Source organism: Mastomys coucha, unplaced genomic scaffold (assembly GCF_008632895.1).
Source record: "Mastomys coucha isolate ucsf_1 unplaced genomic scaffold, UCSF_Mcou_1 pScaffold13, whole genome shotgun sequence".
Lineage (NCBI taxonomy): Eukaryota > Metazoa > Chordata > Mammalia > Rodentia > Muridae > Mastomys > Mastomys coucha.
In genome coordinates this window covers 19,746,144-19,773,643 of record NW_022196895.1, presented here as the reverse complement: position 1 = coordinate 19,773,643, position 27,500 = coordinate 19,746,144, and the positions used below count along the sequence as shown (strand labels likewise).

The following is a 27,500-nucleotide window of genomic DNA, read 5'->3' as shown; positions in this document are numbered from 1 at the left end:
TGCACAGAGCACGCCTTTCTATTCAGGACATAGATCTGATCTTCTAGTAACTCTTAGATCCACCACATGTAACTCAACGGAGTAGATTAAAAACTAAAACACCAGTTCCAGAAAACAGTAGGGGAAATCCCCAACTCTTTCAAATGAATTGTGGCCCTCGTGGGTTTTCTGGAGTACCTTGGAAACCTAATGGACAAGGTTTACAGTAATGAGACATAGAAGCTCTGTTGTTTATGTAAGAGCTTTTATGATACTGATAAACTTAACAAGGAGGAGGCTAATGTCATGGTAAGAATAGAAATTATATACCAGCAAGAAGCGAATAACAAACTGGCTGCTGCTGGCTGATCCCACACTTTAATAGAACCAACAAGGTTCCTGCAGCCTCTAAAATATGCTCAGCCTCCCTCAGCTGCCCCATGCTTACCTCTATAAAACTACCACTTGAAAGAGATGAAAACCTCCTTGTAAGTAAGAGCTGTCCATTTTTCTGTTTACCTTTCATTAGTGCAGCAACGAGGTAAATATGTGGGCCAGACAGAGATGACACATTGGTAACACACAGTGGTAAACAAGACAGAAATAGTTTCTACCCTCAGGGATCTTAACAGTCACAATGGAGAAGACAGACATTAAAAATGATTACAAAAATAATTCTATGTAATTGCTGTAAATATTACTCAGGGAAGTTCTTGTGTCAAAATAGAAACTAATTATCCAATAAGAACCACCACCACCATCATCATCACCATGGACATCATATTTACATCACGATCATCATCTCTAGCAATCATGCTCCATGTATCAGACACTGTGAGAAGTTCTGTGAAATCCTTTATCTACTAACAGATTTTTAGCAATAAAGTTTGGCAATTTTAGCAGTTCACATGAATCTTGGAATATAGAAAACTTTGTGTTTTGAGAGATATAACCGGAGACTTCCTTTTCTGCAGGTAGAGCCTCCACTCTCTTCCAAAGAGGCCGATGGAAGACCCTTTGTAGACTAGCATCTTGATACATTTGAACATACGACTGCAGCGAATAAGTACAGAAGGGAACAATGTTTCTCGGCATGGTACGATTAAGAACATTTGTGTCTCTCTCTAACAAGCAGACCGAGGCAAAATGAATGAAAGCAGAGGAGACAGGTTGGTGAGATGACAGAGAGCTGTGATTCCTCCTCTCAACCTTTGCTGACCTCCAGCAAACATGAGTAGAGTTTTTTGGCGGACATTGGCAAGGGGCCCACAGAGTCCGATGAAGTGGAAAAAGAGACCTCAACACACACAACATTAGGGCCAGAGGAACAACAGGAGTATAGAAGACGGTAATCCTAAGACCACCCAAAGATTGTGGGGTTAGTTCACTGTATGAGTCCATAAGAGAGCAGGCAGTTCTACGGGACAGTGGCATTATCCAAATGTGGCTGTGTGGATCTAAGCCAGTTCTTGTGTCAAATGATATTTAAATCCAAATTCAACCTCCAGGCTTACAATATTATTATTTGCTGAGTTTTGCTAGAGTTTGTGGTTAAGGTGCAAGGACTAAGAGATGGCTCAGCAGTCAAGGGCACATCGTCTTCCTGCAGAAGACCTCAACTTGGTTACCAGAACCCACATCCTCTGGCTTACAAGTGTGTCACTCCAGCACCAGAGAATCCTAGGCCCTCTCTGGACTACCATGGGTACTGCACTCAAATGCACAAACTCCCACACAGACACATGAGTACATATAGTTAAAAATAATAAAACATTAAAAAAAAAACCCATTCTTTAAAAAAAGAAGGCACAAAGAGCCACAGGGTAACAATTTTTTTTGGCCCTGAAGGACTTAGCTCCTGCTTGGCCAGAGTACAGTATAGCACCACTTACACAGCAGAGCCCCCCCCCCAGCAACTGTGGTCTGCTTCCATGCTGCAAGTTCAAGGCACTTTTACAACCTCACTCAACTCGTGGAATTTTACTTCTTTTGAATGAAGAACTAAGAACATGGTCCTAAATAGATCTCAAGGCTCTGCCGGTGCTCTGACTACAAATTACTCATCCAGCAGTTGTTCCACGGGAGTTATCTACAAAATGCAGCTTTGGCAAACACAGCCACTCAGCAGGGCACAAGTGCAGACCTTGCAGTTGGTGTGCTGTGGACAGACTTCAAGAGCAACGCGTGCATCCTGTGGCTTCTGGAAAGAAAGCCGGGGACATGATGTCCTGGCGAAGGCGAATGCTTCTGTTTATTTTTGGAATCACCCCTTGGAACCATGAGGAGGTGAGGGCTTTGCTTTTTAGATTCATTCAGAACCAAGGACAGGAGACACAAATGTTAAAGGAAATACAAACCTTAAAGTGTTAAGGTTCCACTAAGCACAGCTAGTGTGTCCATCCTGGACTCTTAATCAGCAGGGACAGCAAACCCTCAGCAGGTATAAATAACCCAAGGCTTCTTTTAGGTTGTCGGCTGTGGTTGGGGAACTGCCAGACTATGAAGGCTATTGTTTCTGGGTTGCCCTTTACTTCTCTCCCACTTTGAATGGCCCATTTTCCCCCTTTTCCTTTGTGCCCTAATTTAGGCTGTGTTCCCTATTATGTCACTCAGAGAACCTAGTGTGCTCTCAAAAGCAGTCCTTAAGGACTAAGTATGGATTGCGTTCTAGGTCTTTAAAAACAAAAATCAGTGTCAGAGTATGAAACAACCCCTGTGCCTGTGTCTGTGTGTGTCTGTGTGTCTCTCTCTGCGCGTGTATGTGTACATGTCTGTGTGTGTGTGCGCACATGTGTGTATGTGTGTGTGTGTGTCTCTGTGTGTGTATGTGTATGTGTGTATGTGTGTGTGCACGCACATGTGTGTGTCTCTCTGCGTGTATGTGTATGTGTGTATGTGTGTGTGCACACATGTGTGTGTGTGTGTATGTGTGTGTGCACATACAGGTGTGTGCATTCACACAGATGTTAGAAGACAACTCTGGGTGTTTTTCCTCAGCCTCTGTTCACCTTGTTCTTAGACACAGGGTCTCCCAAGTAGACCTTAAGTCTACCTTAAGTACCTTAAACTCACCAAGTAGGCTAGGATGACTGGCCAGGCAACCCCAGAGACCTGCCTTTGTCTGCTTCCCTTATGCTGAGATTATAAACTCACAGCACCACACCCAAGCCACACATCAGGGCCCTGTTGGTTCTGGGGATTAAACTCAGGTCCTCATGCTTTCGCAGCAAGAGCTTTACCAAGTTATCTTACAGCCTGTGGTTTTAATGTGTGGGAAGGTAAATATTTTACCTAAGGAATACACTCTGACATTTGCTTTGTTAGCTCTTCTCAAACCATTGTTTCCTAGGGGGAAAGAAGTAACCTGTCACCTAGGGGCTTAATTTGGAAGGGATTAAAATTGGTATCTCTTTGTATTTCTCACTCATAGAAACAGAGAACCTTGCTGTCTTTCCTTGGGTTGAACACACAGTAGTTTTAGGAGGTTAAGAAAGGCAACCATTTTAGAGAGAGTGCTTGGCCAGGGAGTCAGACATACCTGGATTAAAATCTCTGCTGTGTACTGAGGTCAGGTTCTTAGAGTTTAGTTTCCCAGACTTTCGACTTCCTCATTTGAAAGTAGATACAATCACATGTGAGCGTCCACAAGGTGTGAACAAGATCACCACCACGCTCTGTGTTTCATGTTAGGTGTTAGTTGTTGTCTCTTGACATCTGTCACACACGCCTACCAGTGTTCCTATATGGCATCTGTGCACTGACTCTGTTTCCCTTCAGACAGAAAGGCAGACAGATGCACCAGGCCTTGGGGTCATGGTCATGGCCTGGCCACGCTGAGTGCCCAGAGGGGACACATAGCCTAAATTGGGATTTGCTTTTAAGAAGAATCCTCTGCAGCATGGAGGGGGACAGGGGTGGCTGGGGAACGGGGCTGATGGTGGGCGGGGCTGTGATGTCACTCATTGCTAGCTGGAAAGCTCCTGTCTGGGAGCTGGAGAAAGACAACAGATCTGGTTTTTTGGTTTCAGTAGTAGTCAGTGAGTAAGGCCCAGGCGGAAACAAACAAGGGGTGGTAATGCTTTGGGCATGTCCTCTGACTCTGGATCAAGGATGAAGTCACCTGTATGTGGTCTCCTAAACCAGTTTCTCTTTTTAACATGACCGGAGTGGGATGATGATGACAATGGTCATGATGATGGCAGCACACCTACCACCTCCACCGCAATTATCATTAACACCACCACCACCACCACAATCATCAACATCACTGTCAACATTACCATTACACTAGGAACCAAACTCAGGGCCTCACACGAGGCAGACAAGTGCTGTAACCCCTTGGCCTCACCCCATCCCATATAGTGGTGTTTCTGGAACCTGCATTAAGAAAAGGTCACTGAATTCTTTCTGGTATCTTTTATTTCTTGTCACAAATTGAGGCCTTCCTTCTTTTCCCTTCTTTTTCACAAAGTAACTTTTTGTGTCACTTTCTTCAATTAATAGGATTTGTTCTTTGACATAGTTGCACATGTGAAATACATTCTAATTACTCTAACATCCCCTTTCTGTCCACTTTCCCTGTTTTACATCCTCTTGCTTTAATTTGAGGCTCATTGAGTTCAATCCTGTTAGGACTGCAGTTTTGAACTGCCCCTTGCAGCTGAGTGGGACCCCAAGGGTGCAGAACAAAAGACAATGACTCCTCCTCTGCTGAAATCTTCAGGTGCTTATAGTCCAGCAGGGTGGGGGAGGGTCCCAAGAGTCCCTTTTCCATATGTAACTGATGGTTGACAAAGTCAGTCTTTTGGAGACCACAGCAGAGAACCACAGTGCTGTGAGCTCAAAATCATGATTGCAGTGGCAATGTTATTCGAAGAAGAATGTTTACTCTTCTCCTCCTCCTCCTCCTTCTTCTCCTTCTTCCTCTTTTTTGTTTTTTCAAGACAGGGTTTCTCTGTGTAGTCCTGGCTATCCTGGAACTCACTCTGTAGACCAGGCTGGCCTTGAACTCAGAAATCTGCCTGCCTCTGCCTCCCAAGTGCTAGGATTAAAGGCATGCGCCACCACTGCCTGGCTGATTCTTTACTCTTTAGACAAGTCCTAAGTCTGGTGACTCATAACCTTACTCCTAACACCAAGAGAGTCGGTGTCAAGCAGATCTCTCTGAGTTCTATGTCAGCCTGGTTTAGTGAGTTCCAGGACAGCTAAGACTGCGTACTATGACCCTGGCTCAAACAAACACACAACAATGAAAATTCCAAAAACAGTTGATAGGATAAAAATTCAGACTATTTCTGATGGCCCTGGCCTCGTTTGTTCTCACAGGTGTGTCACATTGAACACTCAATTTCAAATTCTGACTTTTTAACCGAATTCATATCTATCACAGCATTGTGAACCTGTCTCCTGGGAACCATTTATAACACACAGGAAGGCAAATCGGGAAAAACTAATGAGTGCTTCCTCTGCTAAATCAGGTAGATTCAGAGAAGCCTGGGCATTAGGGAGGCACAGTTTTAAGCGTGTCTTCAAGGGCATTTCCAGGGGGGACTACAGAGGGGCAGGGGGAGGAGTTCTGTATCATCTCCTGGGCTGGGATTCCAGACTGAGCCAAAACTAAAAGGGAGAGAATCATCTGACAGCCTACATTTGTCTCTGCTTGCCTCATACCCGCTCATCTATGAGGAAGGAGGTTTATGTCCTTGTCACCTCCGTCACAAACATCTCCTGCTGCCACCTCTTCGCCCCAACAGACTGTGTCTCCTCAGACCACAGGCAAAGCAAACCTTTTCTCCCTTGCGATGCTTAATATTGACTGTTCAGCAGACAGGATCTAGAATAACCTCCATTGTCCATGCCAGTTTGTGAGGGATTATCTCGATTAGGTTAAATGAGGTGGGAGGAGCCACTGTCTGGGTGGGCAGCAACAGTTCCTAAGACTGGTTTCTAGACAGCACAAAAAGATGACAGTTGCCCAGTTGTCTCAAGTTCTGGTCATTAAGACAACTGCACCCTGCAACTGTGAGCCCAAACAACCCCCTCCTCCTTAAGTTTGCTTCCTGCTAGGTGTCTTGTCACTGCAACAGGAACACGTAGCTAATGCAACTCTGCTCATACCAGGGATTCTGTCTTAGCAAGGAAAGCAAGCACTAGATCCCACCGTGGATACATTGTCATTTCTAACACTGTGCTCAATTTCCTTTTGTGTCTTCTTGCCCTTAGTCTCCAGTAACAGTGTCATAGGCCATATACTATTTTATAAAAAGCATATTGTCTTCAAGAAACGTTTTTTATAAGGTTCTTTGAATGGTTTTTCATCATAATTTATTTAACCATTTCTCCATTCTTGGGTATCCACTTTTTTTTTTAAAACTTTAATGTCTAAAATAATACTGCCATCATGATCATTGTTTATGAATTTGGGGTAAATATACTTTCTTTTTAGAAATTCCTAGAAGCCGAATTATTGTGTAAAAGGTCATAAACATTTTAGATGAGTTAAAACATTATAAAACTATCTTCCAGGAAATTTGTGGTAAATCTCATTATTATAAAATAATGCTTAATAAGCTATTTAGTAGCCACATAGTATTTATTGACCATGGAGTGACTTTACTTACATACTTCCCTATTATGAGACATTCCCTTTTACTATTTTCTATCATTACAAGTGACGCTATCAAACGATCATTTGTACATAAGTCTTTATGTCCATTTCAGATTACTTCTTCAGGAGTCTCCAAAAATAATATTTTAATCATAGGCTGCAATTATTTCGATTCACTCCTGCACACGGATGACTTCCCAGAACTATTGCATTCATTTCTGTCCCCAACAACAGGCTGAGAGAATGGCTTCCAACCTCACTAACATCGTGTATTACTGCTAGGAGCACAGAACAGAACCCAGCCAACAACACATCTAAAAATAGCTGATGATTTGATAGGTGTCCACCAGGGGCTCAGTTTTTAATTTCTTTGATTGAAGTGGAGTTTAGCAGTTTTCTTATGGCTTTCCTTTTATGTGCTTGTGAACTAGGCATCTATGTCCCACTCCTATTTTACAAATTTTAATATTTTCCACAGGCTTTCCACTAATTCTTTATATAAGGTTACTGTCCCAATCATCTCATGTATGTATTAGACATACATTTTACAAATTATTTCTATGAATTTGCACAGGTACTTTAGGTCACTGCCCTCCATCCCTCACGAAAGGATACGGTGATCTTGACACACTGTATGCGCCTTCTTCATGTGCGGAGGCAGCACCGCAGTGGTTCAGCACACAGCCTGCGGCACTGGGCCAGCTTGAAAAGGAATGGATGGCAACAACTGTCTTTTAGGATTGTCCTGGGCGTTACCTGATGTGTACATCTATTTCTGGATGTCATTCTGAGAAACTTACTATCATTGGTTATTACTTGTACATTTAAAAAATGCTACTGATGCCATTTCTTTGACATAGGAATACTTAAAGGTTAATGTTGTAAACTGTAGCCTGGATTTTTGCAACGTAAAACCCCCTTTCCCTCATAGATCATTAAAAAATTGTTTTTGGACATTTGCTCAGAAGGAAACAATCTGCCTAAAGATATTTACATGAATTTGCATAGCAGCTTTATGTGAATAGTCATAAACTACAAACAATCTGAAGCAGAATAACAGGTAAATGGCAAACGAGAAATGATTAAAGTCATAAAAATAATCATGTTTGATGATATACCAATGTGGAATGTGGATTAATCACAAAATGATTGTTCTGAATAAAAGAAGCCAGACAAAAATGTCCTCACTATATCACTTTGTGTACATAAACTGTAGAGAATCAAACAACCAATAATGACTTAAGGCAGACCCGTGTTTGCCTGGAGGAGGGCGGGGTGGGTGGGAGACACTGCTAAGGGGCTTGGGTAGACATTGTGGGTGGTTTGTGTTTCCAGTGTGTTTGTTGGCTTTAGAGATGGCTTGCACTGTGTACAACTTTATGTGTATGATGTAGGTAGTATAGTTTATTACCAATGACATGACAATAAAGCTGTTTGAAAATTCCCCCTTTCTCTATTCATTCCTAAGCTTGTTTTTATTATACCTAACTAACAGTGACTTAGCTGTCATTTATTTTACAGTGCGTGTTGTTTCCTTTCCCAATATTATAAGAACACAATAAATTTCTTCCTTATTGATAAGTTCTGTCTGATCCGACATACACTAATCTACATGCAAGTGTTACTAGTATTGATTTTGTCTGTATTAATGCTCCCTCTCACTGTAGTCTAACTTAATTGTAACTGCATGGGACACTCAAATGCTGGTAAAGTAGGTTTCCTCTTTGATTTAGACTTCCTCTCTTGCTCAAGCCTGCCCTAATCAAAGGATTACATAAGAAGAATATTTAAATTCAAAGTGTTCATTTAATAGAATATTAATTTAGAGTAATTTTAACATGCCTGTCCCACCACTTGGTTCTGCCCATTTGAGCTCTCCCCATTCTTCCTGTTACTGTCCCATGTGCGGAACTGTTAGTAATGACTATTCCTTCCTGCTGTAAAATACGCAAACTTTCCAGCAATGTGTAAGTATCAGAATGATCGCTTGGAGGGGTGCAGAGCACGAGGAAGCTACCATTTTTAAATTCCTGTACATACATAGAGTAACTTGGAAATATCTGTATGAAGACGATTTAACTTGAATAATATTCTGAAGAGATAAAAGAGCTATTTATTGATAACTACAGCTTCATGTGTGTGTGCATGCACATCTGGCCATGTGTGTGGTGTTTATATGAGGCTGTGTGTGTGTGTTTGTGTGTGTATGTGTGTGTGTGAGAGAGAAAGGGGGGGCAGAGGTGCTGTTCACATTGTTTGAGAGGGTCTTTTCACCCTGGAAATTCACCAAGAAGGGCAGTTTACCTGGCCAGCAAACTCAAAGTTCTGCCTGTCTCCATCTCCCATCTCCCCAGAACTGAGGTTTTAAGAATTCCATCAGGCTTGACTCTTACATGGATTCTAGTTATTGAATTCAAGCTAGCAAGTTTACAAGGCCAGTGCTTTATCAATGAAGGACAGTCATTGCTTTAGCCTCAGAAAGGCAAGTTCTAGCAGTAGATAGCTATTGCTGGTGAGAGGCTTAAAGGCAAGATGCTTTGTTATAAAAATTGCTCAAATCATGGAGTGTGATTTCTTTTATCTTTTTTGTTTGTTTGTTTTTTTCTGAAATAGGGCCTCATTGTATAGATCTGACTGGCTTGGAACTCACTATATAGATCATGCTGACCTTGAACTCACAGAGATCTGCTTGCCTCTGCCTCCCAAGTGCTGCAATTAAGGGCTATTGCACCACTATTCCGGGCTATTTCTTTCATCTTTAAAAAGGAAATAGATAAAGTAATTAGTAAATGTTGATATGATTGTACATGGTAGTGCCTGCTTATGACCCAAGATCTGGGGAAGAGAAGGCAGGCAGATCTCTGGGCTCAGTGGTCTGCCCTAGCTTAATCAATAAGGCACAGGTTTCCGTGAGAGGCCGGATCTCCAAACCAAACCAAACCAAACCAAACCAAACCAAACCAAACCAAACCAAACCAAACCAAACCAAACCAAAAGGGGAATGGCATAGTCTAGCTTTCTTCTCTGTTCCTGCATTTAAACATTCTGACCAAGAGCAACTCAAGGAAGGGAAGCCAGGGCAGAAACTCAAGCAGAAATCTTGAGGAGAAACATTGCTTGCTGGCTTGCACTATTTTCATTCTTAGCCAGTTTTCTTGTATAGCCCAGACCATCTGCCTAGGAAATAGTATCACCCACAAGGGCCTAGGCACTCCTACATTAATTAGCAATTAAGACGGTCTCTTACAGACAAACTCACAAGCCAACCTGATGAGGACAATTAGCTAATTTTTTCTCAGGTGATGATTCTAGGCAGTGCAAGCTGACAGTGAATATTAATTAGGACACAGCACTAGAGAAACAGTACCCAAGGCTGACCTCTGGCCTTCATATACACATTCACATACATGTACATATATGCATGAGTACACACACAAACAAATTTGTAGAAGATACTTTCAGAGGCCTATAAATGACATCTTCCCTAATAGAGAAAGCAATATCAAATAAAATGGCCATTTGGTCCTAGGGAAGCATCCATTTGAGATGCTTGATGAAGTGGACCAGCTTCTAGAGGTGATTCTTGTACCCCTTGGGAGTTTTTCCTTAGTAATTGCAGGGTGAGAAGTCAGGTGTTTCTCCTAATCTCTCTTCTTTGTTAACTTCCTGCAGCGGATGGCTAGCACACTTGTCCAGTAACATCATTATCAACACATGGCCTTCTCATTGTAGAGGAGACTTAGACAAACGTGTCAAGGAAACTGTTAGTTGTTCAGACACAGGTCTCTGCTTACACTCTATTCTGCCATCTTCTATATACCTCTAGACACTTCCTCCTACATTGTTGCTCACCCAAGCTACAGTGTCCTCAGATCTCCTTCGCCTCCATATGTGGCCTATTCATCACTCACAGCCTACAGCAGCAATACCGTCCCTGGGATGCCAGTACAACAGAGGCATTGTTCTTGCCTTCCCTTGTGTCTGTGTGTATCCCTATCTTTAATTCTGCATCTGTCAGCATGCTCATTTCAGTTGGATTTCAAGGCAACTAACTGTCCATGGAATTCTTCTCGTACAGAGTCTGACAACCTACTCACACCAGAAATCCACATCTCGAGGACAGAGATCAGAGTCCACGTTTGTACTTAGGTCTAATTGAGTTCTGCCTGAAATCACTCACTTGACATTGGTGGCCAGTCCCTAGCCACTCAAGATCAGGCCCTGGCCAGGCTCTGGCTTGATATTCCAACTGCCCCCCTTAGGTTACAAAAATGTCAGAACATTTAGTTTTTAGCAAGATGGCAATGTGCTGTATTGCTAAATGACAAAGTGGTGTATTATTCAAATCCCAAGCATGAGAGGGATTTCATTTTCTCTCATTACTCCCATGAGCAACAGACATTCTCTGTCAGAAGGTCAGAGTTCTGCAGGTGTCTTTGTAGATTTGAATGAAGCTTATTATTTGAGGTAGAGACTTAACTACGCCAGTCAAATTGATTGACAGAATTTCAACAGAAAGAAGTTCCTTTGACTTGCAAGGGGGAACACTCCTATGAAACAAAAACAACTGCTATTTGTAAAAATAAAAGCATAAAGATTTTAATGAGAGGAACAACTTTATAAAGCTCTCATCTTATTTACATGCGATCCACAGATGTGTGATGCGCTACACAGCCGAAGACAGAAATGACGTGGAAGGACTGCCTTCTAATGGAACGACTGTGGCTACTCTTGTCGGAAATGCTTGCATAAGATGTGCTCTATTTCCTTCGCCATAACAATGGTGCCCAGATGCCATGGGCAGTAATGGACAATTTTTAAAGAGGTTTAAAAATCTAAGTCAGGTGTTCCTGCCCATCTTATCGTAGGGATGGATAACTGACAAAAACCCTCTCAGACTGCAGGACTCCCAACTATTGTCATCTTTGGGATGATGATACTGACAGAGTGAGTCACTCCACCCCCTTTGGTACTGACTCCTTCTGGTCTACTGTCCACATGGCTGTCATCTGAAACTCTTCAAGTGCACATGGCTTCAGGGCATTCAGAGTCAATTAGTTTAAACCTGACCAAAGGGCAGGTAGGTGGAGACTTAGCATGGTGGACATAGCTGACTCTGATCTGACATCCCAGACCTACAATTACTGGAACTCTCCTCATTAAGAAACTAGTAGCACCTTTAATTCCCAGGTTGTGGTAAGAATTACGTGGCACATGAAAAATGCCTGATGCCAAGTTGTCAGTGTATGGTTACTGTGGTGGTGATGATCAAGTTGTCAGTGTATGGTTACTGTGGTGGTGATGTTCAAGTTGTCAGTGTATGGTTACTGTGGTGGAGATGATCAAGTTGTCAGTGTATGGTTACTGTGGTGGTGATGTTCAAGTTGTCAAGTTGTCAATGTACGGTTATTGTGGTGGCGATGATCAAGTTGTCAGTGTATGATCACACAGAGGTGGTAGTGTGCTGATGACCTGCTCCCTGAACAGGTTTATGAGTTCTCCTATGTGTTGAAATTGTAGCCATTTAAAGAAAAAACCAATTTCCATTATTTACTACTTCTTTGGGGAGGGGGAACCTCATTAATCTCTTCCTTTCCTATATCCACTCTTTTTTCCATTTTCCCCATCTTCTTCTCCTCTCTTATCCCTTCTCAGTTCCTTTCTTTCTTCCTTTTCCACTCTCTCCCTTCAATTTTTGTTATTATTTTGCTTTGTTTTCTTGACAGAAATTCTTGCTAAGTAGTTCAGTTTGGGCTAAAACTTAAAATTGTCCTGCTTCAGATCATTAAGTGCTGGGGTGTGGACACACAACATAACTCCTGAGTACCACTCTTTATATTTCATGTGTTAGAAATGCAATTCCTAGCTTGTTATTTGTCTTTTAATTTTCCTTAAAATATTTCCTAGAAGTAATATTGCCATTTTTGTAATGCTTCTGCTGTTGAGGGCATGCTCTTCTCTGCCAAGTTCTATATTTTCTGTATTACTTTCACGAATCCTCACTGAATACTGAAACTGCAGTCCATATAGCATTATCTCTCATGTGTGAAATAGGCAGAAAGGTGAGGATTTTTTTTCTGAATATAATCTTTCCTCAAATAATCCAGAATCAAGAAGCTTTGAACATGAAATATGGTTTGGAAATGAAATTTAAAATGCAAAGTAATTAAGATTTTAAAAGGACATAGATTGTGAACCTTTCATAGCACTTGTACTGGAGTTAAGAATAATAAAATGACTGAAATTATTATGAAAATGAAACCAGGTGAATGCTCTGTATATGCCGAATGTATAACAAATGACTTTTTCCTAGAAATGAGTTTATTCTCTTCTTATCAGATACTGATTGTCTCATTCCTGATAAGCTTAATCATTTTTATTATGAAAGCCTCTGGTGTTTTTCTAACAAAGCCGGCATCATCTTATAATACAGTCCCTTAAGAGCACAACAAAGCACACCTATTGTTAGTGATTTATAAATGCTATTAATAGAATTAATTAAAATTGAAGCACATTTCTGAGAATCATACAGTACATTAGAGATTTCTATTTTCTTTCTAGAAAATATGGCCTCCTTTATGAGATAGAGTCACATTTTCTAAGTCTATCCCACTCTCCAAATTAATTACTATTGCCAATGCCATGTGCATCAGCATTATGAACATGGAATCTCTTCTTTCTTGAAAAGTTTAAGAACCACTAAAAAGAGTCAAAAGTCCAATCCTTCATATAAAACTTACAGTGGTCAATAATAAAACACATTTTAATAAAAAAATGTTAAAATGTCCCTTAATAGTGCTGCAAGGGCTGGTATTGAATCCTTATTCATTGGCTTAATGTTCTTAAAATGTTATCTTAAGATATTATTATCAATTATCTTAAGATATTGACTTGGGGTTCAGAACATATCATGAATTTTCCAGAAGCCGCTATGTGAGTCTTTCTGATTCTCCACCATACCTCTGCTGAAAATATATATATATATATATATATATATATATATATATATATATATATATATACTTCATAGAGGTAAAGGTTTTCAGAAAATTGGCTACCTGACTATGTAGTACCAGAAATTAGAGACAAAATTTAAAACACAGTGCCAATAATTCACATAAACAGGAGGTCCAAGTTGGACACAGCTGATAAAAACACGCAGTTAAAGCAGTTTAACAATATTTCTGATTGTAGTGAGTACACCAAGGAATGGTTCTGCATCTTACCAGTGAGGGTACCAAAGTGGCTCTATAGAGGAAGCTTCTGTTTAAATAGTATTAAAATGTAGTTTTTATTTGTGTGTGTGTATGCAGGAACAAGTATGGAGGTTAGAGGACAACTGGATAGGGTTGATTATTCCCTTCAAACTTCTGTGACAAGTGACTTTACCCACTCAGCCATCTTGTTGGCTACCTAAGAGAAGCTTCTGTCTTCTGGCCTCTGTGACAATGGCTGCAGAGATGAATGTTCACATAACGATCTAGTTTCAGATGATACGTCAACCTGAAGTTTGGATACAGACTGTTTACCGCACACACTTCTTGCTAAATATTCACTCACAATAGGGCAAAGACCATTCAACAAAGGTAGTGTTTGTGTGTGTGTGTGCGTATGCACTCATGTATGTGTGTGTGTGTGTGTGTGTGTGTGAGAGAGAGAGAGAGAGAGAGAGAGAGAGGAGAGAGAGAGAGAGAGTTAGATAAACTAATAGAATGAACTGTATATTGAGTTGGGTAATAGTGGTGCATGCCTTTGATTCCAGCTCTTGGGAGGTAGAGGCAGAGAAACCCTGTCCTGAACTTCCCCCAGTACACACACAAGAAGAACAAACTGTATAGTATCATGTATTTTAAACATGGAATAGTTAAGTGAGCATGCGTTTTGTTCATTTTACCTTGCCTGTACAACTCAGTGCTTTTTTTTATGTCTACTTGACATACACCTACACATAACTGGGAAAAGGGAATCTTAACTGCAAAAAAAGAAAAAAAAAAATGCCTTCATAATATTGACCCGTAGGCAAGTCTGTAGACCATTCTCTTGATTCATGATTTCTGTGCTACGACCCCATTCACTGTGGGGGGATTATCTCAAGACAAGCCATTCATGGTCCTGGAGTGGATAGGAAAGCAGGTCAAGCAAGGCAGTAGCCAGCATTCGTCCATTGTTTATACTTCAGTTCTGGCCTCCAGTGTTGTGCCTGGAGTTTCTATCATGACTTCCACTCATGCTAGACTACAACTGCAAGCGCAAAGGGTGCCTTTCTTTTGCCGGTTACTTCTACCATGGTGTTTTATCTCAGCAACAGAAATCTTAACGAAGATGTATATGGAGTATTTTCAGTACCAATGAGAGAGGAGGATTGTAGACATTGAAACTTTTACCTTCTGTCACTTGAGTCATGTTCTCTCTATGTTTCTTTGCCCATCCCTTTTCTTCTCACCCCCTTTGAGTTTTTCTTTCAATAAAAACAGATCCTTCTTTTCCACCCAGACCATGTTTTTTTTAAAACAAAACAAACAAACAAACAAAAAAAACAAAGACCCTTTCAGATTTGAGAATTTCACATTTAAAAACTTATGAGGTCTGATTTTTCACTGATTTGGGGGAAACTTCCCATCCTTTAGTAAAATCAATCTATGGTTGTCAAATATTTTTTCTCTAAAGATCCTCTGAAGGTCAGTTCTGGTATTATAAACAACAAAGAGAAAAAGAAAAGACTGAACTCTCAGAGAAGCATTAATCTTTTGCAAATGCGAGTTGTGGCTATAAGGCTTTGATATTTGTTATCATGGGAAACGGTCCCTCCCTTTTTAAAAAGCATGGCTAAGTATGTTCAGAATAGTGATTATAACTAATTCCCAGGTGAGATTTGGGAGCTAGTTTGGCTACATTAAAACTGTATAGCAAAGAAACAATAATAAAAATGGTGCATAAATGTGTCTGACAAAATCCAAGTTTCTTCTTTGGGAGAAAGCATAATACACACTCAACTTGTACTAATACATTGGTTTTCATCCTAAATGTTATTAAGTAGCAAATAATTGATTTTATCTCACAAAGAAAGTATTTTTCAAACAGTGTTCTCAGTGGATGTTGAATAGGTTATAATATCAGGCAACTTCGCAACGATTTGGTCAGATCTCGTCTTTACAAGCTACCGAGACAACTTTGAACAAGTAGGAGAAGTTGCCTGGTTCACCCTTGGCTAAAAGTTAAAAGAAATCCTATTCTTTTGAAGGCATAATACATAAAACGTCAGTAAAACGTGAATGAGGAGCCAGAATGAGTTATCAGCAAGGACGTTCTATTTTGTTCATGGGCTTGCTTGGAGCATCTGAAAGCCTCCCCCTTGATGCAAGCTGCCAGGGTGTCATGTGAGCAAATCAGTAGGAGGCGTCTGTGTTCACTCTGGGATTCACGGGTGCACCAAGCCACATTGCATTGTTTACATTCGGCTCTTGCAGCTATCTCTAAGCAAAAGAGTTCATTTTTGCACTCACCCATATTGTATTTACTTCTGTTTTTAATTCCTCTAGTGCACATAGAGTTGCAATATGTAACAGAGAAGAATGCTGATAAATTGACATACATGATTAAAAACTGTGGGGAAAAATGGAACTCTGATGCCGCCGGCGGGGGCTGGAAGTCAGTATGATTCAAGAGGGAAGAAAAGCCTGCACGAGGCACGGTTCACTGAGTAACCTGCTGGAGAACCTGGGCCTTAACTGAGCAGGAGAGCATGTAGCTTTGGCCAATATTCCTGAAGAAAGCATTTGCAAAGAGCAAAACATGAAAATGATCCACTAAGTTGAACACTGATCCTAAAACAATAATGCCTGCTTTCTGCTTCCTTTCTGTTTCCTTACACACACACACACACAGAGGGGGGGGGGAGCCACAGAACTAGACAAATTCACAACACATTAGAACCTGAGATTTTTCCAGTTAAAAACAGGTGGGGAACTTGGGAAGGGAAGAGAGCAGAAATTTCCCCGTGCCCATGTAGGGATGGGGGTGGGGTGGGAGTGAAATTCCAACCAGCTGCTACACTACTGCCTCAGAGGTAAAGAGAGTTCAGATCTGGAGCGCCGATTGTACCTTACCTGGTTTTGTAGTTTAATGCACCAACATGCTTCTAATTCTTCTGCACAAGCGCTACATCTGCTGAACGCTAATGTACCGGACCTTACACACTTCCCGGGAAGAAACTCCAAAGTAACCTTTAACTTCAATAAAAAGCTGTGTTCATTCCTCCCCTTGTGCTCAACACAGCAATCCAATACACCTCATCATGTGGTCTGTTGCCATGGCAGCGATGAATCCAGCTGCTGAGATACAAAAGACTGACAAAAAGTTGCTTTTTCCCTCCACCCACCCGGACAGAGTCAGATTCTTTTCCCCCTGTATGACAAGTCTAATTTGAATATTTTTCTCTTGCTGACTCAACTCCATGAACAAGGAAAAAGAAAGACTGAAAGGAGGAGCAGGTAGAAGAATACAAAGTTTCCCAAGGCATTTAAATGAACAAAATAACTATATTGATTTTAAATTGACACTAAAGTCTGCAAACACTAACCCTCACTCCTTACTTCTGTCTACTAGATAGGTTTAAATACTAGTTACTAAGGCAGTCGGAAATATTCCCACAGCCCCTTTCAAAACATTGAAAAATGCATTGATTTAGTTGGTAAACAGTCTGAAAACACACACAGGTACACAGAAGGCTAGTTTCAAAGCAATTTTTTTTTCTCTAATGCAAACTTTGATACCAGCTTAGAAGTGGGAGGAAAAAACCCTTTTGTTTCTTTTCTATCAGCTTCTATTACAATAGATCTGTGGTGACACAGCTTGTGCATCAGAATGAACTAAACTAAGCCCTGGGGGCTCTAGATTACTAGTGAGGTCTCTGTGTTGGGACAACATCACAGAGTTGTTCCAAGGATGTCTAAACTGCAGTCGAGGAGGGATGGCAAAGGGGTTTTGGACACCCTGTCCTTTAAGGGAAGCAAATGGAGTCAGTTCTGTGTCCCCCTCCCACCACCTCTGCCACCCCCTGTTGAAGGTCTGTCCTCTGGGGCTGTGGCTTTGTCCTTCTGGCTTTTTCTTGCTGCTTTGCTGCCTCATTTCACTTCTCAGTGTCACTTATATTTGATTACATTTGGTCATTGTCCTATCTGCCTTCCCTCGCTGGATGTGGGATTTCCAGAGGAAAAGGGACTTGGCCTCCTTCATCTTTCCCTGCCTATTGGCTGTAACATTATAAAGCACAAAGCAGGCAGGATGGCCTGAGTGCTTTACATATGTTTTACTGTTTGCCGTGGAGGAAGCAGCTCTCTAGGATCACATGCCCAGCACCTCTGCCCTTAGAATCAAGGGCCTTGCAGACCTGCCCTTAACAGTTCTCCTTAGAGGCTGGGAGAGAAGCTCTAAGAGAAGTTATGTAGGCAAGCAGTTATGGGCTAGAATTCTGAGGCACACACATGGCACACATACACATATGACACACACACATGACACACACATGACAACACACATGACACACACATGACACACACATGACAGAGAGAGAGAGTGGGAGAGCACGAAGGTGGGTGGGGGATGAGGCTAGAAAGGTCTGGAAGAAGTTAGGGCTAGCCAAAATATGATAAAAATATTTTATATGAATTTTTAAAGGCCAATAAAAATATGTCTCTAACTCATTCCATATTTGTGATCCTAAATACCACATGTGACCTGCAAACCTGCAAACCTGTTTACTCCTCTGCAATATTCTGCTGTTATTTAAAGTGAAATACCGAGCACAAAGGTTAAAATTTCCCACATGCTCAGTGCTAATTAGGATGTTTGTAAACTTATGCTTTGAAGAAGAGGAACAGTGAGAGAGATAGACTTCCCCTTGCTGATAAAGCAGCATTTATTTTCAATGCAATACACACGATCATTCATGCACTTTATAATACTGGCAAACCACACAGTTTGAATATAATGAAAATTTCTGGGTAAATAGGGCAGCTTGCTCCTACCTAGAGCATGCCAAATAGGAGCAACTGTGTAGTGGAGATTGTGACATGGACTGGTCAAAGAGGGTTCCATTTGGGAGATAATATTTTACACAGGGTAAATATGAAAAAAATATTTTAAACAAAGGTTATTGCAATTGTTATATTGGATTCTTAAAAACTGCCCACATTAGGCTGGCAATATGGCTTAGCTGGTGAAAGAGCTTGCCACTAAGTTTAACAACCCGACTTCAGTCCCCTGGAAGTCACATGACCCACGGAGAGAACAGAATCTTGCTAGATGCCCTCTGATTTCCACACAACACTCTGGTGAGTATGTCCCCTACCCCATACAATAAACAAATAAACGTTCTCAAAAATGTTATGGCCATGCCATTTCTTAGCGACACTTTTGCAAATTAAATGAAACATAAGGAATATTCACTCTCAAAGATTTTACGTAAGTTACATTAACAGTAGCCTTTGCAAGTTCATCCTGATCTGTAACATGTACTGTGAACTTCTCACCAACAAAGACTCATGTCTACATTTCTCCACCATCATTGAACTAAGGAAATTATTGGTCAACAAATGCAAATGCGTAGAAAAATTGGTCTGAAATTCTTTTTGAAAGTCGTGAGGTAAAACATAAGCAAGGGTTAGAAAAGCCACGGACCAGGGGGCAAAGAACAACGAAAACAGTCCCACACACTTTCATCACAGGGACACTGCCAGAAAGAGGAAAATGCTATGCCTTGTAAGATTTCTCTATCATTAAAATCAGAAGAAAGAGAAAAAGAGGCCCAACATCAAGGCAGTCGAGAGAACCAAAATAGAATTGGCTCTGCTACAATCCTGAGCAAGCCACCAGTATGGAAACTCACGGGGGGTAGGGGTGGGGTGGGGAATACAATGCTATGAAATGTGTGCATCCAAACATGCAAGAAGGCCAGGGGAGCCACACTGGAAATTAGCCTCAGCTAATCCTCTTCAGAGCTGTTGCTGGAAGAGAGGCTAATAGAACCACACTGTGAATAATTCATAACGCTGCCCACGTGTGCCTGCTTGAGAAGCGGCCTTTCATGGCCTATGCCCATTTTTTTTCAGAAGTCTTTACCTGGGGTTTTTGCCCACAGATGCCACATGGGTGACGTTCCTTGTTCTTCGTTTTGCAAACCTAAGGGCTTACCATTTACTTAGCTCCTAAGCACTGTGCCCTGAGCATTCAGCCAGCTGCATACTCTTCAATAAACGTGAAAGCATCTTGCCTGATTCTCTTTCTTTAACCATCAGGAAATACGATGCCAGCCAGTGTACAAGCCGTATTTAACGTCCCTTCTCATGCATGTGAAGATTAATTTACCTCTCTGGGTGAACAGAGCTTGTAAGATAACCTGTGTGTACTGAGGTGGCTCACTTAATTGCTCACAAAGAATCCAACCATTTGAGCATAAACCACGTTTATTGACACAGGTGATGCTTAGGATAGGGCCCCTCAGAGAGTCTCCCTGCCAAGCTGTGACTCCACAGAGATATTCAGGAAGCACAGGAGGTCACCATGCTTCATTCCTTGGGAGGGGGTTCAATTTCTCAAGCAGGCAAGGTATAAGCACTGCTTCTGGAGGTCACAGGTTTGCCCTGAGTAGCACAGCCACAAGCACCCTGGCTGCTGCAACTACTAAAGGTAAGACACGGTGACAATGGAAGAGTTCGAGCCCTGCAAGTGCCATTTCTTTTCCCCAGGTCACATTCTAACCCTGTTCCTTTTGAGTGCCACAAAGTCCTTTACTGTTAGGTTGCTGGTTTATATTAAGGGAGAAATCTTGTTAACAATAATGCGAGAAGATTGTGATCTGAGGAACAGTGTTTGCAAGCACTTTGTTTCTTGGGCCACATTGAGCAGCTGACCTAAAGTATTCTTTGGATATTAAGATCTATTTATTCTTGATGTTTTAAAATGAAAGACTGGGGCTCTTGCTGGCTGTGTCAACTTCTATGAATGGCACTTTATATGTTTTAAAAATATACTATTTTGTTTTGAGTTGTATTATTAATAGGCTTATAAAGAAAAGGGTTTTCTTCCCCTTATGGACATGTCATAGAAAATATCTGTGAATTTGATGGCTTTGAATCCTATAGAAAACCCTGTGTGGGCTCGAAACCAATTTGTTGTACTTGTTTATGGGACCTGACCTCCAAACTCCTGATTCATTAGTTACTTGTAGATTCATCCTCAATCAAACAACATACTCAGCCTTTAGACTTAATCATAAAAAGTTGTCCTTCTCATCTGTTTTCTCACTGAGCATAGCAGTATGTGTTTACTACGGAGCACTTGGGGAAAAAAAAACAGGAAAAAATAGTGAAATAATGTTAAGAGCATGCATAGTTGAGTGGTCGGATGCAACCAACATTGACACTATCTGTTTCTCAAGGGGATATGGGTGGTCCTTAGGCATTACGTGGGGCACGCTATGAATTGTGAGTGAGGAATAAGGTACTATTTGAAAGTGACTGCATTTTGTTGTTTCTTTTCTTTGCCATCAGGGTCAATCCACACTCATAACACCTTTGAGCCACCATATTTGTTCATTGCTGGAGTCAGATGCCTGACAAGAAGCTTGAGAGAGAAAAGGTTGTGCTTGGCTCCGGGATCCATCATTACCCCTCATGGATCCCAAGGGATCTGCTGTCCCATCCTCCATCCTCCCCAGCACTGAGATTACAAACATGGGCCACCACCACACCTAAGTTACGTTGTCTTTTTTTTTTTTTTCTCAACGTGGTTCTGGGAATCATAATCAAGTCTTCATGCTTCGAGGTGAATCATTTGCTGATGGAGCCATTTCCCCAGTCCCTTGAAAACTCATTCTTAAGAAGAATTCCCTATTTTATTCTGAATGTGTATTCTGAATGAAGGGTCATTGTATCACAGTCTCCTCTGTCTGAGTTATGACTGAATGAGGCGCCCTCCCTGAATTCAACGAATGCTTCCTGAAAGTACTATCTGTACCCGATACAAACAAATATGAATGGTGCTAAAATCTAGATGTGGAAAGAAGAGTACAGAGAGAGAAACTACAATTTTAGATATCAACGCACAAGAATGAATATAGTCAACAGATTAGAGAATGGGTAGATAATTTAACTAGGTCCAAACTAGGCAGGGTGTTTAGGCAGGAAATGACCCCAACAGTGTTCCACCATGCTTAGAAGACATTTGTTGATGGGATGTTAGGTGCATTTCCCCATTCTATTTCATTTTGTGTCTAACGCCTTGGAGAGCATAGCCCAGAGCTCACTGTGTTCTGGGGGCGGGGGGCGGTGCTGTTGGTACCTCACGCCAGAGCTGGTGACCAAGATCCTGTGCAGGAATGACAGTGTCTACTAAGCATCTTCTCCTGTAACTCAGCTATTAAATGGCAAGTGACCTATTAGTCAGTAGGTAGGGGGAGTGGACTCTACCTGTCAATCAAGAAGGGTGAGTGTCTGTACCTGACAATGAGCTGGAGGAGACTGCGAAGCCAATGCAAGGTTGTAGGCTTGGGAAAAATTAACTGTTGATGATAACTATGATAAAAATAAGATTCCAGAAAAATGAGGCATGTTAGATAAAAAGGATGTCACCATGATAGGATAACACATTATTTTGAACTAACAGAGATTAACCAAAACAATGGAAGGGGCATATGGTTTATAGGGGAAGAGAAAAAGACTAACAAATATGATTAAGAAGACACAGAGCAAAACTAACCAAGGGGGACTTGAAAAAGTTCTGAGAGAAAGGCACACTGTAGAGAAAATTATGTGAATTGAGGGTACTGACAAGCAAATGCCTGAAAATTTGCTTAATACACTTAATTGAATTCCATTACTAGAATGAATGTGAAGCCCTTTCCTCTAGGGCTAAATAGTTGAATAGTTTAACCCATACTATGACTGTGAGGCACTTTCAACCCTTCTGGCTGTCCATGGCAACTGTTGGAAGCCACTGTCATGTGATATTGCAGAGGCTAAGTCACAGTGCTGAGGGGCTCACTGGGGTCAATTGGGAGGCACGGCCAGTTTCTCATGAAACCGATGCCTTCTTTTCAAACCCTCACAGAGACATGTGCCACAGGGAAACTGGAGAAGGTAGAGCGTCGAACGGACAATGAACAGGAAGGGGAACTAGAGTAGGAGCCTGTCAGGGAGGCACTGCAGCTTTTGAAGTAATACGAATGAGTAAATGATGCTGAACAGGTGTTCCTCATTTCTTATTGAAGCCAACACAATCTACTCTGGCCAGGTTAGATACCGGGAAGGACATCCTGATGTAACATTAGAATCCTGGCTCACAAACATGCAGGTGGAAAGGCACTGAAGCACATTAACATGAAAAGTATTTTTAGAAGACAGTGTTCAGTTGCGTTTGCCATGCGTATCACAGAATTTAATGTTGTGGTGAAGGCACACACAGACACAGAGAGCCTCTGTATTCCATGCTGTGCTTTGGCTTGTCCACCTGTAGGGCCATACTTACAATGACAATATCTAAAGTCCTGAACCCAAATACTATTTGCTTTATTGCTTTCAAGCTTTATGCTATCTCCTTTGTGTATGCATGTGCATACTGTAGTATGTGTACGTGTAAGTGCATATATATTTGGCAGTGTACCTGTGTGTATTGGTGTATGTGTGTGTGTGTGTTCATATGTTATCTCTTGAGGCCATAGGACAACCTCAGATATTGTTCTTAGGTGCTATTATTGAGTTTTGAGGCAGGTCTCTCACCAGCACAGAATTTACTACATTGGGTAAAAATGTCAGTGGGATCTGTTTGTCTACATCTCCCCAGGGGAAGGGTTCCAAACTTACACCATCATACCGAGTTCTTACTAAAAATGTGAAATCTAGGGGTTGAGCCCAAGTCTTCGTGTCTGCAAGGCCAACACTTCACTGACAGCTACCTCCTAGCCGAGTAGCAATTCCTAAATGCTTCAGGCCAATTAGAAAATAAAATTAGCAAAAAATATTTCTAATAATTTATAACCCCTTTAGCCAGAATTAGCATTAGAAATTTACTTGGTATTATCTGTTCCTATATAAACGTGCAGATTGATTGTAAAGAGGATGGCTGATTTTGAAATTAAACAATCATTTCTCACAGTTTAAGAAAGAAACAACTTGTAATGTTATTTCTGAGCGAAGGTCTCTGTGTATGTGTGTCTCTCACTTTCTCTCTCTTTCTCTACAATAAACTTGAACTTGCTGCTGGCTAGACTCCTGTGGGAAGAGAATGAAGCCACTCTTTGTAAAAGACTAAAAGATGTGCTTCTTATGGTTTGCACATTATTAGTTAAGACAAAGAAAAGATTACTAAATAGGCCCAGGGAGAGTACATATTGATGCTCTGGTGGGGGGAATCAGGTACTGAACAAGAAAAATTCCATCTGATGGGAGAATAGGCTTTAAGATACACTGTCCTGGGAGAAAAAGGAGAAATCAGGACCCCTTCTGAGATGGAATCACACAAACCTAGAGAAGGTAGGCATGGAGAGTGGGCCAGAACAGAGTGGGCACTGGAAAAGGAGAGGGAAAGGTGTGGTGCAAGAAATGGTACTGAGAGACAGATGCTGGCCCCTCAGCCTCATGTAGCCTGTGTTGGCATTGTACAGGAGGAAAAGAAGCAAGCATGCTGTAGAACACAGAACGGTGGTGTTAGTGAAGTCACACTGAAGCACAGAGGGGCAGGACTTTCCCACCTTCTCAGTTCCACCCCAAATACAACTCACAGAAATCCTCAAGCCACAGATGAGTCTGTGGCTTACAGCTAGGGAGTCTCAGCCCAGTCAACTGCGGCAGAGAAAGGGCTTGTTTATAGCAATCCTTGCTATCTGCAAGGACACAGTGACCTGTTTGAATTACTAAGACCAAGCCATCCTCTCTACCTGTGGAAACAAACACAAAGGGCAAACTTAGGGGAAAGAGAAACTATATCAAGAGACCGAGGAAGGAATTTTGATGGCAAGCATGTCACCGTATAGTTCATGCAATTGCTCATTTTTATTTATCTTGTACCCACGTAGAGTTTTGTCCTTTGTTAAGTTGTGTTTTAATGTGTATCTCATCAGAAAAGGCTTTTATGATTGTCTCTCACTTTCTAAACCTACAACATTCTTTCTATATTGACAATGACTTCTCTACCAGATCCCATGCCTACAGCTCATACATGTGCCTTCATTCTACAACTCCCCTCCACCTCCTTAGTTAAATATTCATACTCTTAGCACTAAAGCAAATCTATAATCTGTACTCTCCCAACTAGACCCTAGAGTTTCTGTCCCTGAACCACACAGAGGACATAAGTTAAAGGCCTAAGTGTCTTCTGCTTCAATTTGATGCCCAGATTCCTGTCTGTCAATCATTGCATCTCTTGCTGCCAGTGGCTTGACCCTAACGAGTAGTAGGGCACAGAAATTCAAGTAAATAATCCTCATAAGGAGGATGCATATAAAATGCATATAAAACAAGCAAAATAGTGAGGAAAATAGAAACTGGACGTCATAATCTGCTATCCACAGGCTCATAGCCCCTCAACACAGAAACCATGAGAGACCACTGAAATTCAGGGAAAGTGTCTCAGAGATCTACTTCTCAACAGGATGCGCAACTACATAAAGGACTCAAAGAAGCAGATGAATGAAGCAAGGAAGAGTCAGCTCAGGCCCTTGACAAGAAGGCTAATAAAATGGTTGAAACAAATTCTAACTCGGAGGAGAAAATAAACTACATTTGGGGAGGACTAAGCAAGAACCCTGAGACCAAAAACGAAGAGACAAATAAATACTGGAAATGAATGAAAGGATCAACCAATCAGACAATAAACCTCCCTGGGAAGAATCCGCAGACAACACTAACCAGAAGACTAAATTTGGAATACATGCACTATGAATGCAGAATGGGGAGGCGAGGTGCTGGGTCGGGGAGGAAGGAGGCCAGCAAGGAGGGGTCAAGGGGCAGTGGAAGGGAGGTGGGGGCGGATCCACAAATAAAGCTATGAAAATTCCACAATAAAGCTCATTACCTTGCAGGTTAGGCTAAATATTAAAAATAAAAAGCTACAAATCCATGTAGTTATAATAAAAATGAAACAGTCAGCTATGGTACACACGCCTGTAATCCTGACATTTGAGGATGTGACTGATGAAAGAAGAAATGCTGTAAGTTGAGGTCAATCTGGACTATGGAATGAGGCTCTTTCTCAAGAAAAGTATATAAAAATAAACACGTGGATATGTAATGCACGTGCATTCTCTTGGTTTTCTTTGTTGGCAGAACACTAAGGTTTTTCCTCTCTGTCTTCCAGTACAGGTCTCAGGGAAGGATCTATGCCAATCACTGGTAGCCCTTTGCAGGTGTCATGTCACTGGAATGTGAAGAGAAAGTGCTGAGGAGGTGCCGTGACACGGACGTGTGACCTTTCACTTGTGTGTCTACTTGCTTGGGAAGCCTGGTGCACAGGTATTTGATCAGATATTATTTTGAGTATCTGTCGGGGCTATTTACAAGTGAGATAAGCACGTGACTTCTTTCTACCAATGTTGACTTTCTCCATCCCATCCCTTACGAACCTGAACAGAATCAAAAGCTGAACAGGAGAGACTGCTTATCTCTGCCTTTAAGCTGGGACATCTGTCCCAGCTTCCTCTGAACATGGCTGGAACTCAAATCGACTGATCTTTCAGGCACTTAGGTTACAAACTGCGAGACAACTCTCCATGACTGAGTCACCATTCTTACTAACACATCTTTCTTAGTATGTGCGTTTGAACATCTGTGTGTATTACTTCTGTTTCTTGGAGAACCTTGAAGAATCTACAAGGAATGTCCCTAGTAAAAGTCATGCACAAATCTAGAAAGGAAGTTCAGCAGTTTGCTGCTCTTTCAGGAGTTCTGTATTTGGTTCCCAGCACCTATGAGGTGGCTTGCAACTACCTGTAATTCCAGCTCCAGCAGTATGACATCCTCTTCTGGTTCATGGGCACCCATGTGCACACGTGTATGTGCATGCACACACATGCGCACACACAAATAAAATAAAATAAGTCTTTAAAATATTTCTTGTCTACTAGAAAACTCAGAACTCATCAAGAATAGTCTCCAAGGTACACCCAGATAACCCCGTGATTTCAGACTTCTGATTGTGGCAAAATAAATTTTGTTGATTCAGCTCACAAAATGTGCAGTGTTTTCAGAAACCTAAGAAAACTCAAAGGGGCTTGTGGGAAAAATTTCTTCAGTCAAAAACACAGGAAGAAATAAAAACGTTGACACTTTGGGAGAGTGACACCGAGGAGGCTCAAGCTGAGCCCAATAGGAGCCTGCCAAGAGACAGAGCCCAACTAGGCACCATGGAAGTGCTGAAAGGCAAACGCTAGACCTCGTGCAAGTAAAAGGTCAAGGGAATTATGATTCGACAAGTCACTCTCTGAAATCTCTTCCTCACTTGCCGTCAGTGGGGGTGAGGTGAGGTGCTCATTACGTTTTGGCAGGTGCTGTCTAATGTGAGCTGTGTGCCTTTCTTTGCTGATGGACACTTCCTGGGTTCTCTGCTCATGTGGTAAATAACAAGCAGCGGGGCAAACTCCTCTGATAGGAAGAAAAGACATGTCATCCCTTTGAGCAGTCAATCTCCATCCCCTGCAATGCTTGTGACCGCTGCATCCACACATCGAACATCAGGTGCAAGGTTTGGCCTTCGTTTTGTCTTATGTGTTAGACACAGGATCTCATGTAGACTGGGCTACTGATCCTTCTGCCTGTGTCTCCCAGGGATTACAGGTATAAGCCTCCCCACCTAGCTGGTTTGTCTTTTTTTAGATTCTTCTTTTTTTTTTTTTAATTTTAGATATTTTCTTTATTTACATGCG

The 27,500-nt window shown here is 41.6% G+C and overlaps 1 protein-coding gene across 21 annotated transcripts in view; it reads right to left on the bottom strand.

Moving 5' to 3' along the window:
- Dtna (dystrobrevin alpha) overlaps window positions 1–27,500 on the bottom strand; it is a 342,328-nt gene that overhangs the window by 142,735 nt on the left and 172,093 nt on the right. For 4 of the 21 annotated variants that reach the window (XM_031365098.1, XM_031365100.1, XM_031365105.1 and 1 more), the window contains exon 3: window positions 16,693–16,914. The exons of the other annotated variants lie outside the window; for them this stretch is intronic. The gene's annotated coding sequence lies outside the window, so the exon portion shown is untranslated. The remainder of the gene's footprint in view (window positions 1–16,692; window positions 16,915–27,500) is intronic. 21 annotated transcript variants of the gene reach the window in all.